Below are 19,277 nucleotides of genomic sequence, written 5' to 3' on the forward strand. Positions count from 1 at the left end.
CAAGTTAAGGAGCTTTACTCCTGTATTTTCCCCTGGGTTTTACAGGTTTGGGTTCTACATTTATGTTTTTAAACTATTTCAAATGGATTTTTTTTTTTTTGATGTGTTGTGAAAAGTAAGGATCCAGTTCCTTTCTCTTGCATGGAGACATCCAGTTCTGCTAACATAATTTATTAGTTATTTTTCTCTCCCACTGTGTATATTCTTGGTGCCTTTGTCAAAAATTTATTGACAGTGTGTTTAGGTTTATTTCTGTGCTTTGTATTCTGTTCCACTCTCTATGTATTTGCTTATATCAGTGCCATAGTATTTTGACAGGGATAGCTTTGTAATACAATTTGAATTAAGGAAAATCTTCTCCACAGAAAAGAAAATAATCAAAGGAAATGATAAGACAATCTATGGGTTACAAGATATACAGTTTTTAAATATTTTCCCAATCCATAAGTTGCCTTTTTATTTCATTGATTATTTTCTTGGCAGAAGATTTCCTGCAAATGAAAACCATGATAAGATATGATCTGACCCCTGTTAAGATGATTTTTTCCAAAAGAAAAGAGATAACAAGTGTTGGCTAGGATATAGAGAGAAGAAACTCTTTTGCACTCTTGGTTAGAATGTCAATTAGTATAACCATATGGAAGGCAGTATTGGGATTCCTCTAAAAACTACAATAGAACTACTGTACAAACATCAATCCCTCTTCTAGACATAAGGATAAAGGAAGTTAAATCAGTACCTTGTAGAAGTATCTGCACTCTCATGCTTGTTACAACAGTATTCACAATAGCCAAGATATGGACCCAAGATAAATACTGTTAACAGAAGAATGAATGAAAAATTGATGCTTGTACAGTATGTATGACCAATGCTCAATAGATGCATGTATGAAAATATAACAATGTATCCCATTGATTTGTACAATTAAAATGTGTTAATAATAAAAAGAAAAGGAGAGAGGACTTACAATACAAAAACATTACACATCTATAGCAACTAACAGTATGTAATTAATGCAATGAGACACATGGGAAAACACAAAATAATAGAGAACTCAAAGAAGTCTATGTGTATGATATACAGACATTTGATAAATAGCACAGGTATCATTGCAGTGGTATTGGAAAAGTACACACCCAATGGTGTGCATGAATTTATTTCTTCTGATTGTGATCATAAAATTTTATAAGTCAGTTATTAAACACACTCACTATGAAAATTAAACTATAAACTAGCAATTAAATTATATAAGAAATAAAGATAATACTTAAAACCTAAACCTTTTAATTATTTGACTGTATTTTACTATTTCTATGCTCTTGATGATATTTTTATTTCCCTTGTGTCTGGATGATGTAACTTATAGATTAACTATCATTGTCCAAATTTGTGTTCACACATGTCATATTAATATCTGGAAATCATCAGTTGGGGATATTTAGACCATTTAAGTAGGCAAATGCTAGTCATAAGCATTTGTCCACCTGGTGTTTACCAGCACACAACTGGACAGACATTTTAGTAAATGGTATAGAGACAATTGGATAAGCATATGGAGAAACATTAAGTTTTCTCACTATCTCATTATATGTAATAATTCTACTTGGAATAAATGCAAACAATGAAATATCAAGTTTTATTTTTTGTTGAGATCTCATGCCATCAATGTAAGAATGGATGACTGAAAATAAACAGTGCTGACCATAATTGTGAATCTATGATAGATTCAATGCATTCCAGTTGAGTTGTAGAGTAAGACATTTTTTAAAAAATTACATGAGCTAATAAAATGACAGAAGATGAAATGGGAGAGGGTAACAAAGGTAACTTATTTTCCATAATAGTTTGAATAGAAATCGAGTCACTCCACAAGCTATATGATCACTTAAGGGTTAGAAATATTTTCATGAGTCTATTCTTCAGGGACACACTAACAAATGAATAAGAAAGCCTAAACCCAAAGGCTTCATAAACATCCAGTAAAGAGGGAAAGAACTCTAAAATGCTAAAAACTGATGAGGATGTATGTAACTTACAATGTACTTTTCACAAATTAGGGAGGAATTTCTGTGGCTTCTTAAGGAAATGTTACTGATTTAAGAATTGGAAAGAGACAGTTGGAGAAAAGGAGTTGTGGGTAAATGTTGGATACATGTATTCTGATTTCTATTCATTATTCAACTAAATCTTGTTTCCTTCAGATGAGAATTTGAATATATATATATGTATTTTTTCCTAAATCCTTTTACTCTAATATAATAAATACAAGTGTGTATGCAGATTCCGTTCATCACTGGGAATTGAAAATCTCATTTGCAAAGTGTAGGATGTGAAATGGCAGCAGTTTTCAGAGTTAAAATTCCTTAGAGAGGAACTAAAAGATAAAGAATTTAAGAACTGAAAAAGACCTTAGGGATGATCTCTTCCAATCCCTTATATTACCAATGCAGAACCTTGTCTATAAAGATGAAGTTACTTACCCAAGGTCACCCACCTAGTCAACGACAAAGTAATGGGCTTTGATATGAATCAGTGTATTTCAGTGTTAGAGTTACAAAGAAATTACTTGAATTCATGTCAAAATCTGATTTCCTAATGCACTTTTTACATGGTTGATTTCTGTAAATATGTTTTAGAATGATAATATTGTGGGTGCAGTTTAAAAACAGATAACAGCAATAGCCTGAAAGAAGTGAGACTGTATTCTAGCTAAGCCAGATAAAGGGATTCAGCATTTTAGGACTTCCAAAAATAAACAGAATTAAGTTTACTCTGCTTTGAAATACTATGTCTGATGAATTTCATCATGAATTACAAGTTTAAAATCTGATGGTAAAATTCATAAAAAGTATTTACAAACCCTAGTAGTAAGTATTGTTTATCATGTTCGTCTACGGGCATTTTTGCTTGATGGTGCATTTGCTAATTCAAATGCAGACCTTGTCACTGCCCTCAGGGAGCTCAGTCTACTGTGGGACAGCAGTCAATCAACTGTAATAGATGCTTAGAGCAGAAGTTCCTGCTGCTGGGAAAGCTTGAACCAGAGGTCTTTCACCTATTCCTCACTGAGGCCTTCCCTGGGGAGAGGGGGAGGAGTTGAGTTCTGAAAGTAAGTTGGCATTAGCAGCTGGATTAGTATGGGGTCAGAGGATTCTGCCCCAGGTAAAAGGAGGTTGAGTGTGGCTCCAGTTCAGGGAACTTGGATGAGTTTGGAAAAAAATGAATCTGGCACAAAACGTAGAGGATAAACATTGAAGGACCTTGTAGAGCATTTCAGAGAACTTTGTTTTTTCATCTTTAGCACAAGAGAAAAACATCTGTGTGTTTTAAATAATGGGATTTTATTTCAGATATGCTTAGATATCTATGGATTTGGAAATACTTGCATCTATTTCCTTACTAATAAAATGAAGGGTATAAGTAAATACAGAGCATGCAATATTACATAATTCTAAATTAATACATACTAATGTCTTCTGGAATAGTCTGAAATTGCAATTTCTGAAGAAGTATTTTAAAGACAATTAAAACAGGGCACTTAACCCCCTCCCCATCCCTACCAATCTCCTGGCCTGAGTGCCTAGCACAAAAATGTATTCCTGGTGAACACTCCAAGATGCTGCAAATGGTGAGTCAAACAATTACTTCACCTGAGTTAAAATTCTTTAATTAAAATATACAAACAAGTGTGTTTTTGATGTGCAGCATTGTATCCTCCCATACAAATACACCTTTTTGTATTTTTTAAAGGGATTGACAGGCTCATTAGGCAGTGCTCTGTTCAGTGAAAAGATATGAGCAGGGCTTAAAATGCAAATGAAGGATACTAGGAGCTTGGAGCAACCTTTTTGTTGGTAAACTGTGCATTTACTAGCTCTCTTTAAAATTGGATTGTTCCTAGATGCCAATAAATTTACTTCCTTTCCAGGGCTTTTGTACATACTCAATTTTCCTGAAAACACACTGCTATTCTGACAAGACATGTTTTTAAAAGAACATACCTTGGTGCATGTGAGGTTTTTGTTTGTTTGTTTGTTTGTTTTTGTTTTTTGTTTTTTGTTTTTTTTTACCCTGCCACCTTGTGAAAGAAGCCTGAAACTACAATTTAATCAATTCCAACTGATTGAAGAGTTACATTTGTCAATACATTTTCTGAACAACATTTCAGATTCTCAGCACCTTCTGAAATACTTTGGACAGCAGTTTACAACACAGTGCTCCTGCTTACTGCATTTATGAAGCAGCAGGTCTTTAGGGGACTTCATATACTTTGTCTATGTGTGTGTATATCTACATGTATGTATATGCAAACCCATATATTTGTATTTATTTATCATTCATTTATTCAGTGGTACTGGGAATTGAACCCAGGGGTGCTCTACCACTGAGCTACTTCTCCAGAACTTTTCATTTTTTATTTTGAGACAGGGTCCAGGCTAGATTCAAACTTGTGATCCACCTGCTTCGGTCTTGAGTAGCTAGGATTAGAGGTGTGTGTCCCTGCACCCTGTCTTTATATTTAACAATGGACAGACAGCATCAGTTTTATTGGACTAGGAACTGTAAGCAAAAAAGGGACCCTGTATTTAGGGTTCAGGACATGGGCAGAATACCTTTTAAACATAGACAACTAAGTTTAAGAATTTAGGGGATTTAGCACAGTTCTACTGAGGGATATCTTAGAATTGCTTTCTTAATCAAGAATACATTATATTTTATTTGAATTTAACAATCTAATTTTTCCCCTGAAGGTATTCAGAATTAGATGCAGAAACTAATGGCATGCAATAAACACAGATTCAAGGTAATTTTGCATAGGCATTAGATTTTAGAAATGGGAAGTTTCATAGATTTGTAATGAAAAGAGGTAGCTAAGAAAGTTCAGAATCGTAAATATTACATTAAATTTGAATCCCATTTATTACCTTTACTTGTTTTGGAGGCAATCATTTTAAAAGTAGACCTTTTTTTTAAAACATATGCAACTTTTAATTAACCTGTATTTTGTTAGATGAATTCTAAGTACTTAGATTTCCAAAATCTATAGATATTCCAAAGTGTTATAACAATGCAACTTGGGAGTCAATTTCATAAAATGGATACAATTTGCATCTCACTTTCAGAAAGGTTTTTAATGTTACATTTCTCCTTTGTACCCCCTGCCAAGTAAAATAAATGGATTCACATTAGGGTTCTGACCTGTTTAAGAGTTTGCTTTCTGAAGCACTATTCTTTACATAGGTAATAATAGTTTTACATTTAAATTACCATACAGCAACTATGATTTACCATTAGCCAAGTGACATTCTGTGCATTTGTTAGATACTCTTTCAACTTGCATTAACTCCTTCAGTCATTACATATTAAAACTCCATAATATTGAAAATCTCCAGGGGAAAATCATCTATTATAAAGAATCTTGATATATTTTCCATTTACTATAACTGCAGGTTGAATTTTTCCCTAAATGGATCATTGATGCATGCCTTTAATTAGAATGCAAAATCTGATGCAGAAGATGTTGATTTTGCAATGTTTAATTACATGCCCAAAGAGCACAAACATTTTAACAAATACCTTGTGTTGCCCTTTTGTCTTTTCTGTCTCAGACTACTGTATATTTGGCTTATTTTAATGTGATGATATAATTGATGGTTTTTTATTATTGTGGTAGGCCTTTTAATATTTTGCTCTTACACATACAGTTTCATGTACTTTTTTACTCATGAAAATGTCATGTATTGTCTGATTGGCTTACAGACTGTTATAGAGTATTGTGCATTAGCACAGATTTTAATTGTCATGGTTGCAGACTACGGACCTACTTTTTGAAATGAAATTTAAACATTAAAAAAAAAAATCTGTTACTCTTCTGTCCCAGCATCAGAATAGTATATTCTCTCCTACTCTAGGTGGGTCACTAAAATGATAATGACAGCAAGAAACACAATGGTTGGGAAAGGACCATCCCACTGGGAAAGATCTTTTATCACTGACATTGTTTAGAATTTCTTACATGTGGTGATGATACAAAGCTGAGCAACTTTAATTTTTTTTACTTGTGATTCAGTGCTCTACAGAAAATGCCCCTTCATATGCTACTAAAAAGGCATGATATCAATTCATTAACTTCTAAAATTTTACAGTTTCAGATATTGACACACTCCAGACCCTATTCTTGCTCCCTTTCAAAGAGATGGCACTTACTAAAGAGGATATGTATTGCATTTAGAGTGTAGACCTTGCTGGAAATGTTTGCCTTCCTACAGAAAGTGAGTCTTAAATGACCAAGGGCTGCTGTGAGCTCCGGCATTCTTAGCTATGTTTGGATTGCTACATTTGACCCAAACTCTGTCACTCATATACACTCTCCTCAGATTTTGGAACAAGAATAGAAAAGTAACCAATCAGAGAAAAGATACTCTTTGAGGCTGTGGAGTTTCCATTATCCACCCACAATATGACCAGATGGAAAAGCAGAACAATCTGGACTGCAAAGAGAGAAAATAATAAAGTAGATATTTGAAAAGAAGTTGAGAAAAAAGGCAGAGGATTAGTGGCATACTTTTGTTTTTAAATTCCAGAGAGATCTACCATGTGTTTCGCTTGTCTCTACACACATACACACACATGTACTTGCACATACAGATGCACAAGTGTACGGTATGTGTCCTTATTCAGTCTACTAGCTTTAACTGGTTTCTGTCACTTGTCAACAAGTTTAAATCTTTGAACAATGAACAATGTGTGTATTATTTATCAAAGATATGCAAAATAATTTATATTCTTTTTTTTTTTTTGGTAGGGGGTGTACCAGGGGTTAAACTCAGAGGCACTCAACCACTGAGACACATTCCAAGTCCTAATTTGTTTTTATTTAGAGTCAGGGTCTCACTGAGTTGCTTAGTGCCTCTCTATTGCTGAGGCTGGCTTTGAATTCTCCATCCTCCTGACTCAGCCTCCAGAGCTGCTGGAATTACAGGCGTATGCTACTGTGCCTGGTTATATTCAGTTATATTAGGTAAATTCTTTACATCTAGGTATGACTTTTCAGATACTCCATGTAACAATCATATTTCTGTTATCTGTTATATGAAATTCTACACTTAGCCAGTTAGAGAAAAACATCAGACTTCTAATCCCTCTACATCTTAGCTTCACTTTTTATTTTTCTTTTTTGGTCATCACAATTTTATGCTTTACTTTATATATTAAAGGTTATCATTGCTATATTCTTAATTTTCAATCACCTATGGCCTCTACTGTATTTTAATAAGCAAGATATTAAAGTCCTTGTGGATAATACACTGCAGCAGCAGCTTGTCACACAGAATCCAAGGGGTCCCAGGAGATGCCCTTGCAAACATTTTGTACATGCTGAATGGTCTATTAACCACCAAAATGGAACAGTTAACTGTTAACAGTCCCACTCCAATTTTACCTCTCAAAAGTAGTAGTACCATTTCTGTATATTTGAATGTAATTGCTATTTACAGAGAATTAAAGCTCTGTAAATCTCATTAAAACTCTTACTTTTGCAATTCAGTTCACAATCTATATGCATAATTTAACTACATAACAGAAATTCATTGGGAGAAAACCATAAAGAATAGTTTAAAATATTAACTATCCTTAATAATGACATCTCCCTAATTTTATTTGTTACTTAACTCAAATTATTAACCTTGCACTCCCCATTCTCTGCCTCCTTACCCCAAATTTGGACAGAAAACAATGTACTTCATCTGACTCTTAATTTTTTTTTTTTTTTTTGTACCAGGGATTGAATCCAGGGGGACTTAACGACTGAACCACATCCCCAGCCATTTTTATTTTTTTATTTTGAGACAGGGCCTCACTAAGTTGTTTAGGGCCTCACTAAATTGCTGAGACTGAGTTTAAACTAGAGATCTTCCTGTCTCAGCCTCTAGAGTCACTGGGAATATAGGTGTGTGCTACTATACCTGGCTCTAACTCATAAATCTTAGTAATAGCAAATCAAGGGCCTTGGCCCAGAGTTGAGCTATAAACTGTACTTCAGAAGTGAATAAATTCACCCAAATAATTGTTTTAATAAGTTTTCTCCATTCCCAGTTAATTGAATCATTGTTGAAGGAGAATATATTGACTTTTCACCTAGTTATTTTATAGCTTGTAGCAGGCAGGATTTATCACAGCTCTCAAGATTGTGGGAAAGACCCTTTCCATGAAACTCCTACTCAGAGATTAAGCAGAGTAGGTGCCTATGCTCACAAATGGTTCTGGTCAACTTTCTTACAATGACATTGTCTCCTAGGCCCTTCCTATGGGATCCTCTGCTTTCACTGGAGTCTACTCTACACTGGGATCAGAATCCTGACTCAATTTTCTTTATCTTTCTGGGTGTTTCTCCACCACTACTGCAGTTCTTTGGCATGTCTAATAGAATCTCATCAGCTTTTTCAGGATTCAATTGATCAATTACATGCAATAATTTAAACAAAACCTAAGTGACTGAAGATGGGAGTATATTTGAAAGAAAAAATGCCCCTGTAGACCTTCTGAAGGTGCTGAGTCTTGAAGTAGAGCATTAGGCATGAATGAAATTAGTTATGGCATTTGTGGAGTTGGAGACTATCATGCTGAGTAACAAAGCCAAAACCCCAAAACCAAAGCCAAATGTTTTCTCTGATATGGGTATGCTAACTCACGATAAGGCAGCAGTTGGGGGGTGGGCTGCTAGGAAAAATAAAGTTACTTTAGATTAGGTAGATGGGAGTGAAGGGCGGGGCAGGGGTCTGGGGGTAGGAAAGAGAATAGAGTGAAACAGATATTATTCCCACATGTTCATATATGACTGCATGACTGATGTGATTCTATAATATGTATAATCAGAAAAATGAGAAATTATGCTCCACTTATGTATGATTTATCAAAATGTATATATATATTCTACTGTCATATATAACTAATTAGAACAAATTTTAAAAATTAAAAAATAAAATTAAAATAATTATTAAAAAAAGAAATGGTAGCAGGAGGAAAACCTATGGAGTAAGCAGCCAGAATGGAAAAAATACTGAAGAGAACTCTGGTACCAAACATATTGACTATGAGGGTGGGATGTACTAGAAAGCTTGATAGACAAGGTGTGTAGCAGTTTAAGAGAATCCTTAAATAGCAGACAACTTAGAATTTATGGAGTAGATGACAGATTCAAAAGTTTTGCTGATTGTACTACATGTGTTGTGAAAAGTAACAATTAAGCAGTTACTTAGATTTAGATAGAAAATGAACAAAAATATTTTATTCATATTCATGTATTTATTTCCATTTGTATGTCATGATATTATTTCTTAAGATAAAATTTGATTTTTTTAAAAGCACATCAACAAAAGATACCTTCTCAGAAATATCTTTGTTATGAGAGTGGAAGAATATTAATCAAGATTGGGAAACATTTAAAAACAGGAAACACACTTGTTTCTTGGGCTGTTAAGTCACCTGATAAAACTAAAATTAAAAGGTAAGAAATTTGTTTTTGATTTGTAAAGTAGGATTGCCATGTCAGTAACATAAGATAGAAGGACATTGAGAACCTGAACAAAAATCACAGGATTAGTAGGAAATAGATGAGGCAATCAATGTGGGAACAGTTTGTGTGTGTGTGTAGGTGTTTAAAGGAAAAGGATAATGATCTATTCCCAGGATACATATAACATTTCTGCCTGAGAGAGAAAAGTATACCAAAAGAAGAAACCAAATTGGCAGGGAAAAGTGAGATCACTAGCAAAGGATTGTTTTTGTGACACTATGGACACACAAAAAAATTATATATATATATATATATATATATATATACACACACACACACACATATATATACCTATATATGTATATATACATATATATACACATACATATATATATATATATATATATATATATACTCACACACATACAGAGACTTAGTTCCCTATGATGATTAGAGTTCCTTTCTATTCAAAGAAAACAGTCAATGAAATTATAGTAATACATAGAAGCAGTCTGGGAAATTTGTTCTCATAAACATTTGAAATACTTGTTATTTCTAAAATCCAAAATCATCTAGGCAGGGAAATAAAAGGTCAACTAAAGAAAAAATATTGAAAGGATGACATCAGAGGTCCCTGAACAGTTGAAACCCACATCTACTGAGTTGCAATTTTGAAGGGTGAATAGCACTGGTAATTTGAAGACTCAAGTCTTCCATTTACTTATGTGTGATTCCTTGTCAAGAGACTTCACTGTACCATGCCTCAATGTTCTCACCTATAAAATAGAATGAATGCTTCCACCTGGTAGAATTGTTAATAAGGTATACAGAAAATGAGTAGAAATGATTAGCATAATTCTTGGTATTTTAGCTATCATTATATTATAAAGAGTTTTGACCCAAAAACTTTACTTTCCATATCAGTAGAATAACTTTCTGGTTTCAAGATTTGCAAAGCATGCAAATCCTTCACATTTCTTATAAAACAGTATATGAAGAAATATGCATCCAGTTAATATTATCATTAAAGAGTTAAAAATATGATAAAAATATGAAAGAAGAACTGGTAATGAGAATTTAAGCCAATTTATCATAATGTTAAGTATAAAGTACTGGTTGTAATTGTGGTTACAATGTGAAATTTACTATGCAAAATCATTTCTAAAAATTATATACATAATATAAAAATTATAATTTAACCAACAGCAGGGCTTAAAATTTCTGATTAACTCTACAAATATTAGAACATCATAAGAATTAACACAGATTTCATATTCATACAGAAAATTTAGAAGATTCAATATAATCTTTGATATTAATAGAGAAATAAAAGTATAAAGTACATACACATTAAACACACATTTAATCCTGTCCAATGTAATAAAAACTCAAAAGTGAAGATGACATTTTCAAGCCAAACTCTGAAGAGAAATGCTTCATATGATCATTGTTCCCATTCATAGCACACAATTTCTGCTAAATGATTTATTGTATATTGCAAGCAAGACCTATAAAAACACTTTCCTAAATAAAAAAATTAGTACCTACAGTAATACTGGTGAAAGTCACAGATTTGTTTGATAACATGAAAGTTACGGCCTTTCTCGTTCTCCTTCTCTATCTCCTACCTCCAAATCCTGCTGGTTATCGTCATCCATTTTGATATTCAGAAATTTACCAGAATTTATTGTGAAGTTATTGTATGAATGTTAGTTTTAAATTGATTCAGAATGTCAGCTGCTGATAGCAGCAACGAAAATCTGCTGCTCCACCTACCAAACAAACAAAAACTTACCACTAGACATACAGTTAATAAAAGAAAGCTCTTGCTGATATGCCATGCTACTGCTGGAGTTTATGCTCAGAGTTAAAACAAAGGAATGGATCCCTCCATATTTGGCATGTCTTTCTCTCCTCTGTTTTCTCCCATATCCTAATGAGTATATATGTCTTTAACTTCACTTTAGTAGGTAATCTGAGAGGTTTGTTTTTCAATCCCTTTCAAAAAAAGACAAATTATTCTTCCAATGAATTAGTCACTGAGATTGGAGCTCAGTAAATCTAATGTTTATAAACAAAATGAAAGAACTCTATTATGAAGCAAGGATGAAACTATCTGGTTAAAAATGCATCCTCATACAATTAAATCTGGGAACTGGATTTAGTTATAAGTTTGGGTAGTGGGTATACTTAAATTCTTTCAATTTATCCATATATATGAAATAAAATATTTTATAATATTTACTCATAATTCCTTAGGAACACCATGTTTTCTTGGTGGTCTTTTATGCTAGATATTTAATCTTATTTTCCAAACTGAACTTCTGAAAATATTTTAAATTTTATTCCTAATTGCATGCAGTATATCAAAAAATATATCTAATTTTTATGCTGACTTTTTGGTAGAGATGGACTTATGCTAGAGTTCTCTAAGAATTCACTTGGAAATTAAAAAAAATGATTGTCAAGTAATCCAAAATATTATATGGAATTCAGTATGTAGTTTATGTTCTGTGAAATCCAGGGAGTCATAGTTAAGGAAGATATGGTTATTTATTTTGAAATGAAGAAAAATGTTAAACATATCATCCATTATATAAATAAAATAGCCTTTGAAAATGAAGCCATCTTTTGGGTACTTTTTTGAAAATGTCAGTATGCAAGCTCTCATAAGTGTCACTGATGAAAATTCATAACATTTGGTGGAATTTAAATAATAAAACAAATATTAAAAAATGTTTTCTTTAGAAACTTCATCCTTCTTACAGCTCAGCCTTGAGTAACCCTGTAGTATTCAGTTCTATTTCCATTTTCCCCTACTCCCTCTTTTTGATTTGAAAATACTATGCTAATTACTATTGGGATAGCCAGTATATTCTAAGAGAAACAGAAAACAAAAATCATAATAGATGAATCAAAATAAGAATTAAAGATAGGCAATTCATACTTAGATTTTGGTTATATGGAAATGTATTAAATGCCTACATCTCTGAGAATCAAACAATCAAGTTGGTGTTCTTTCCCACATTCATAAAATTTGTCTAACTGAACTACTGAAGGTTGAGTTAAGGTCAAATGGGAAGAGGAGTTCAAGAAGCCAAATATTGAATTCCAGAACTCATTTCTGAACAGTGAAGTCTAAAATGTAAATACTGTTGACAAAGCAAGTTAGCATGTTTGTTGTTGTCTCATAGTGATAATCCCTGCATAAATGACAATGTGTTCTCTTTTCTGTGATTATTTCTTCCTTTTTGTTTTTTATTTTAATACCAGGGGTTGAACCTAGGAACACTTAACCACTGAACCACATTCCCAACCCTTTTTTATATTTTATTTAGAGACAGGGTCTCACTGAGTTGCTTAGGGCTTTGCTCAGTTGCTGAGGCTGACTTTGAACTCGCAATCCTCCTATTTCAGCCTCCTGAGTTGTTGGGATAACAGGCATGTGCCACTGCAACCAGCTCTCTATATATTATTTAACACACTAATTTGAACATCAAAATGAATTTTGCCTAACATATTATTTCCACAAGAAATATTAATAAAAGTTTTAAAACTTGAAATGATATATTAATTATGTATCAATTCAGTATACAAAAATTGAGCAAAATGAACAATTAAAAACCCAGATTGTAGAACAGGAATAGCTACCATTGCAGTGCCAGGTAAAAAGAAAAGTCAATTGAATGAGCAACATTTTACATTACTTATAGACAAGTGGATTGTTCAACAATTTTTTACTAGCAAGAAAGTTAGGGAATCTCTCAATTAAAGAGTAATCAAAGTTAGAAACCCAGTGATGTTCATTAGAAACAACTGATGTACAAGTACATTCTTCATAGAAACATGGTGCATGTTCCATGAAAGAGAACTTAAACAGAACTACATATTAACACATGGTTTTGCTGCAACATATAGTGCCACATGTCCTTTCCTGTTTCCATCCCTAAGAATTTTAAATGTGGGTACTGCCTCTGAAAACAGTGAAATTATTGGGAGCTAAAGGTTTTATTATAAAGAGAAGGGCTTTAGGAAAAACTCGAAAGTTTCACATAATAAAGGGAAGTTTGAGATATGAAATCTTGAAATGGTTTTCCTAAGTACAGCATTACTATTAAAACATTAAACCATTGCTCATCTATATGATGACATACAGCTAAGACACATTTTCTTCCAAATTATTTTCATTTTGGGTTGGTGTTTGCCTTTTTACTCAAAAAAATAACTTTATTATGAATGATAGTTTGAAGCTTCAGCGTAAGTATTCATTCTATAAACAAATACTCGAAGAATAGCCTGTCTTCATACACTTGAGTTAGTAAGTTTTTTTAACCATTTCAATGATCCTGTTCATTTGAAAATATTTAAGTGATATAAATTTATTACCTGTGTATCGTGACAATTTCATGGAAAGGAATCCAATTTTTGAGTGTACTGGGGGAATTCAGAAGAGACTTTTATTTGGTATCATTTTTATTTTAGCCTCTTTTGATAGTGACTGGGAATGTGTGTCTGTGCATATATCATTATATGGTTTTTCATAAATAAGCCTTTTAGTGTGTGAAAAACACTAAAACAAGAGTCAGATTTTGTAGTATTGTAGGAAGAAACACCTCATCAATCATTCTAAAGCACACACTTGACCAGAATTCCACATTAGAGCAGACCTGCAAGTGATTGCTCATTCTCCCTCCTTTCTTACATAATTACTTTCTTATTGAGTAGATTAAGAACCAACACCCTGGACTAAAATGAATATCAATTACCTATGGGTCCAAGAATATTTAAAATTCAACTAAGACAGGCAGTTTAGTTTTGGGAAAAGCAGAAAACCTCTACTCTTTTCTGAGGTGGGATTGTATTAAATAACAAATACTACAGCTCTCCATAATCACAGTCAGAAGTTCTATATCTTAATTACATTTTCTTGATAGGACCTTGTGGGCACTCAGGAAATGCATGTTCCTTTCAACATCTCATAATGACAGTATCACAAGGAACCCAAGGAGTCACCTCATCTGAGAACCATAGATAAGACATTGACCACACAACTGTGCCAGAAAACTTCTGTACTTCCTTTGGAGTTCCTATATTATAACATACTCCAGACCCCATGGTAACATGTTGTCTTACTCCTTAACTTGGGTAATATACAGCATTTATCCATATATTTATGCAATATGCAATTGTTGATTACTTGTCCTAAGTATGTATTAAATTCTTATTATATGTAAAATACTCTGGTAATTGTTGAGATAGGACAACAATGTTTCAATGCTATGGTATAGTAAATCTCCTACCCAAATACATAGTAATAACCTGTCAACACAAATTCATATTACCTTGATATTAATCTTGACACATAGATCCCATCATTTCATTTCCCCTAATATCATCAATGATTACAGTTATACACCTTGCAACAAGCAATAACTGAGAGAAGAAATTCTAGCTTCAACTTCATGATCTAAAGCCCAGCATTTATTGTCAGGCATATTTTCTATATTTCTCTTCACTTTACTTTGGCATTATCTATTAAATAGCTGATTTGTTTTGGAGTCCTTTGGAACATGTTTAAAATACTGTTCTATTTTCTAGCCAGTGACTCTCAGGCAAGTTAGTTTGCTGTCTCTCACGAAGTTGGGCAGTACCTAACATATAAAGTTGTCACAAGGATCAATTAAGGAAACACATAGAGCACATAAAGAACACTTTCGAGCAAAGGGCAGATGTACTGTACATCTTAATTTTAGTTGCAGTATTTATTACAGGCAAGTGTGCAGATATTAGTGTTTAGTGAACTCATGCAATCTGGGTCAAACTTTGCCTCTGCCACTTACTTGTTTTGTGGACTTGCATAAATTACTCCATATATCTAACGCTCCTTTTTAAAGTGAGAAAATTATGATACTTATCTCAACGGATTATTGTATTAAATTAAAACATAAAACATCAACATGTTGTCTGGCAAACAACACTCAAGCCTGCTATTCAAAACAAGTGGTATGCTTTGCATTACCTTTATTATTTACATTGTTATTTTCATTCTCTTCTTGATATATGATGTGTATGTGTTTCTTCCTGCCTTTCTTCATGTAGTTCCTTTTCCTAGAATATGCTGATCTTCTTTAGATATTTTATTCATAGTTCAAAGTTTTAAGCCTCTGAGTCACGAGCTGTATATGAGCTGTATAGGAGCTATCTTCTAACCTGCAAAAGCACTTCATGCAGAGGTTCTTTCTTATGACATGTTGCGCTTCTTACACTGTTGTAAGGTATTACTTAAGGGATGTTCTATACATACAGAAAGTTATACAGAATAATAAAATGAACACACCTGTGTTCTCTTTGCCCAACTAAATAAAATTAACTTCTGCCCATCAAGAGATACCATAAGAACAGAGAAACACTGGGAAAGACAAACTACAGACTGGGAGGAAGTGTTTGTAACTAACACTGACTGGGGTTGCCACATAAAATACAGTCTGCCAAATTAAATTTGAATTTCATATGTAGTCCATGTATGTATCAAAAACTGTTCCTCCTTCCTCAGATGTACCGATCCTATAAATTTACTGTGCATTATGTTTCTGAATTTCTTTATACTTTTGCTAAATACACATTTTGTTAGCCTCCTCAATAATTTTTCATGTTTGAAGTAATAAATGGTAACACTGTATGAATCCTTCTTTGCTTTATTTTACTTAGCACTTTTTGTAAGATGGTTCATATTTATGTATATTTAAGTTATTTCTAGTTTTGTTATTATCAACAGTGTTAATATGGACATTCTGTAAATGAATACTTTTGACTTCTCCCGGGATTCTATTAAAATTTCCCATTGTCAGTACCCAACTTTGTACCTAAACAGTCTGACATTCATGGATTTCAGGAAAGGGCTCCCTCTCCTTGACCTCTGGGTGTTTAAGTCACTGGAAGACACTCACAGGTGACCCAGGGAAAGGAAAGCCTGAGCTTGGTATGGATATTTGTTTCCTGGGGGTTCCCTCCCTCCTGTGTCACCTTTTCAGACTATTTTCCCTAATTGAGGACAATGGCTCCTGTTGGTCAGACTTCTTTACAGCTGGTACACTTTATGCTGGTTACAGTAACATCTGTAACACCTCCCTCTCTCCTGTCCCCCCTCCCTTCTCTCCCTTCTCTCTCTCTCTCTCTCTCTCTCTCTCTATATATATATATATATATATATTTTTTTTTTTTTTTTTTTCCAGCCTAGAACTGGCAGTGACTCCTGCTGACATTAGCCCTGGGTTGCTAAGGTCCCTTTCTGGTTTTTCTTAAGCCTTCCCCAAAATTTGCAGAGAATCTCTTTATGAAATACTCCTTAGTTTTCTGGTCTGGGTACGCCTCCTGTTTCTGCATAGGACACTGGCACATCATATGCCTAGAAATAGAATATTTTCTTGAGTATGCATACTTCCAACTGGACTAGGTATTGCTAAATTGTTCTCTGTGGATTTGGTATCAGTTTACATTTTCACCAGTAGTAGATGTGAATTCCCATAGCTTTACATTCTCCCTTTAATTTTTTTTTTGCAAACTTGATGTTTGATGTATCTCATGATTTTAGTATACATTTATTGGCAACTATTAAGTTAGAAAAACTTCATGTTTTATTCATATTTCAGTTCCCATTCATTACCTGATTGTATTTTTAACTCTTTTTCTAATGTGTGATTTTTCTTTTCTTATTCATTTTTGGCAGTACTTTACATATTATAGATTTTATTCCTAAATCAGTTTATAGTTCAAAAATATTTCCTTATGTTCTGCTGCTCATATTTTCACTGACATAAAATATTACCTTTTGATGCCAGAATTTTAAAATATTAATAGAGTCAGATTGATCAGACTTTTCCTTTATGGTTTATGCTTTTTTTGTAGTATAGATATTTATGTATATGGCTTATCTCCCCTAAAAGAATATAAATTCTGTGTGGGTAAAATAGATATATAAATATCTGATTTAACTTTATATCCCTCAAAGCACTTAGCTTCGTGCTTCACACATAGAACAGATAAAGCTCAGATAAATGTCCAAAGAATGAAGAAAAATAGTTAAGTCTTGAACCATATCTTCCTGGTCCTCAGTAAAAAATAAAAAGCCAAATTCTCTTTAGAATAGAACGATTTACCAAAATGCAGACATTTTGGGTATCCTCAAATACCTCAAAGATAAAGTGAAAACAGAAAAAAATTATTAATGGAGAAAATATTTCTTCTCACTTATGTTTGTCAGGGGTGAGTATGATAATGCTGGGTGAAGTTTTGAAGATGTTCTTTGGAAATAAATATGTGAAGAATGTGTAAATATATAACACACCTTTGTATACATAGGGCAAGAGATCATTCTGTATACAAATATGTACACTTTTATGATATATATGTGTATATATGTATGTACACATATATTTTTGTTTTTTTCTGTATCTTGCACAGTAACTTTGATTTTAACAAGGCCAAGAAATCTGCATTTGATTTGAAAGAGGAAACAATTCATATATGTATAAACAACAAAATGTGGCATAGGCCAAGAGTTTTGTCAATTAGCTGAATATTAGAATAACATGTGGAATTTTATAAATGAAGCCCAAAACCCAGAAGTAACAGATCAATAAATAGAATAGTTTCTGTGTGTGTGTGTGTGTGTGTGTGTGTGTATATAAAGATCACCCTCATTATCATGTACAGTTGTATTAGGCACAGCTGTTTTAGGATTCAAATACTTGCCTCATCAAGATAACTCAGTAATGGCTGAAAAATATTAACACATAAAAAATTGTATTCAGGCAGTGCCGTGTCTCCCTTTCATTTAACTGGAACACACCATGTTCTTTCCCTGTGATTCCAGTGCTTTGGATCTCCAAGTTCATCAAGAATGAAAGCATCCAGGTCTTGCCCTTCTGAGATTATCTGCCTCTCAGTTTTATCTTTTTCTTTTCTTGGAATTAATAGACAATATGACGTTGATTCACAGGAAGAGGCTACAATAGTGAGAGTCCTCAGAAGAAAGTGCTTAGGAAATTGTAGTGTGATGAAAGAACCTATTAGGATTTTCCCAGCACAGTTCATCTTTCTTATGCAACCACAATGTAGCATGATGACAGCTTTCACTTTAACAAGTTTTTCTTGAGGCAAAACATATTGTAAAATGATTACTTACAGTAGCCTGACGACGATATCCTGTGACCTCTGTTATCTAGCATAGGGAGCTAGATTCTCTAAGAGTATTTTAATCTCAACTCTGAGTCATTGAACAGCTTGAAAATTTTTCACTCATGAGGTTGAGGATTATAGCACCTTCTGAGAGACAAGTCATTTATTTGACACTTCAGGGGTGAATTAGCAATTGAGCTAAGTAGCTTTTTAATTGTGGGCAGAATTTCTTCTTTTAGTATCACCCTGATAAACAAAGCCATTGCACACAGCCCAGCATTGGCATGCTGACTTTGTTCAGAAGGCAGTCCTAGTGCATTAGAGGAGGCAGCTGGGTGGCACAGTAAATGTGTCATTTGCTATTTAACATCTCTGTGACCTGGATTTAAATTTGCAGTGGCACAAAATGCAACCTCAGTTCTCTCAGAAGGCTATTAAGTCATTCCCAGTAAACTTGTGGAGAATCTAAAAGACTAAAAGGTTCTTTGCAACCCAACACCCACTCTTGTTTGCAAAGAAGTTTATTTCTCTTAAAGGGATTGTTGAAAGGGAAAAGAATGAATGGGCTGGACTAATCAACTGATAT

The 19,277-nt window shown here is 33.4% G+C and overlaps 1 protein-coding gene across 1 annotated transcript in view; it reads right to left on the minus strand.

The window, feature by feature from the left end:
• The window catches only part of Lrp1b (LDL receptor related protein 1B), a 1,852,169-nt gene that overhangs the window by 1,665,905 nt on the left and 166,987 nt on the right, over positions 1 to 19,277 (minus strand).

The sequence above is a fragment of the Sciurus carolinensis genome, chromosome 3, assembly GCF_902686445.1.
Source record: "Sciurus carolinensis chromosome 3, mSciCar1.2, whole genome shotgun sequence".
In the NCBI taxonomy this organism is placed as follows: Eukaryota; Metazoa; Chordata; class Mammalia; order Rodentia; family Sciuridae; genus Sciurus; species Sciurus carolinensis.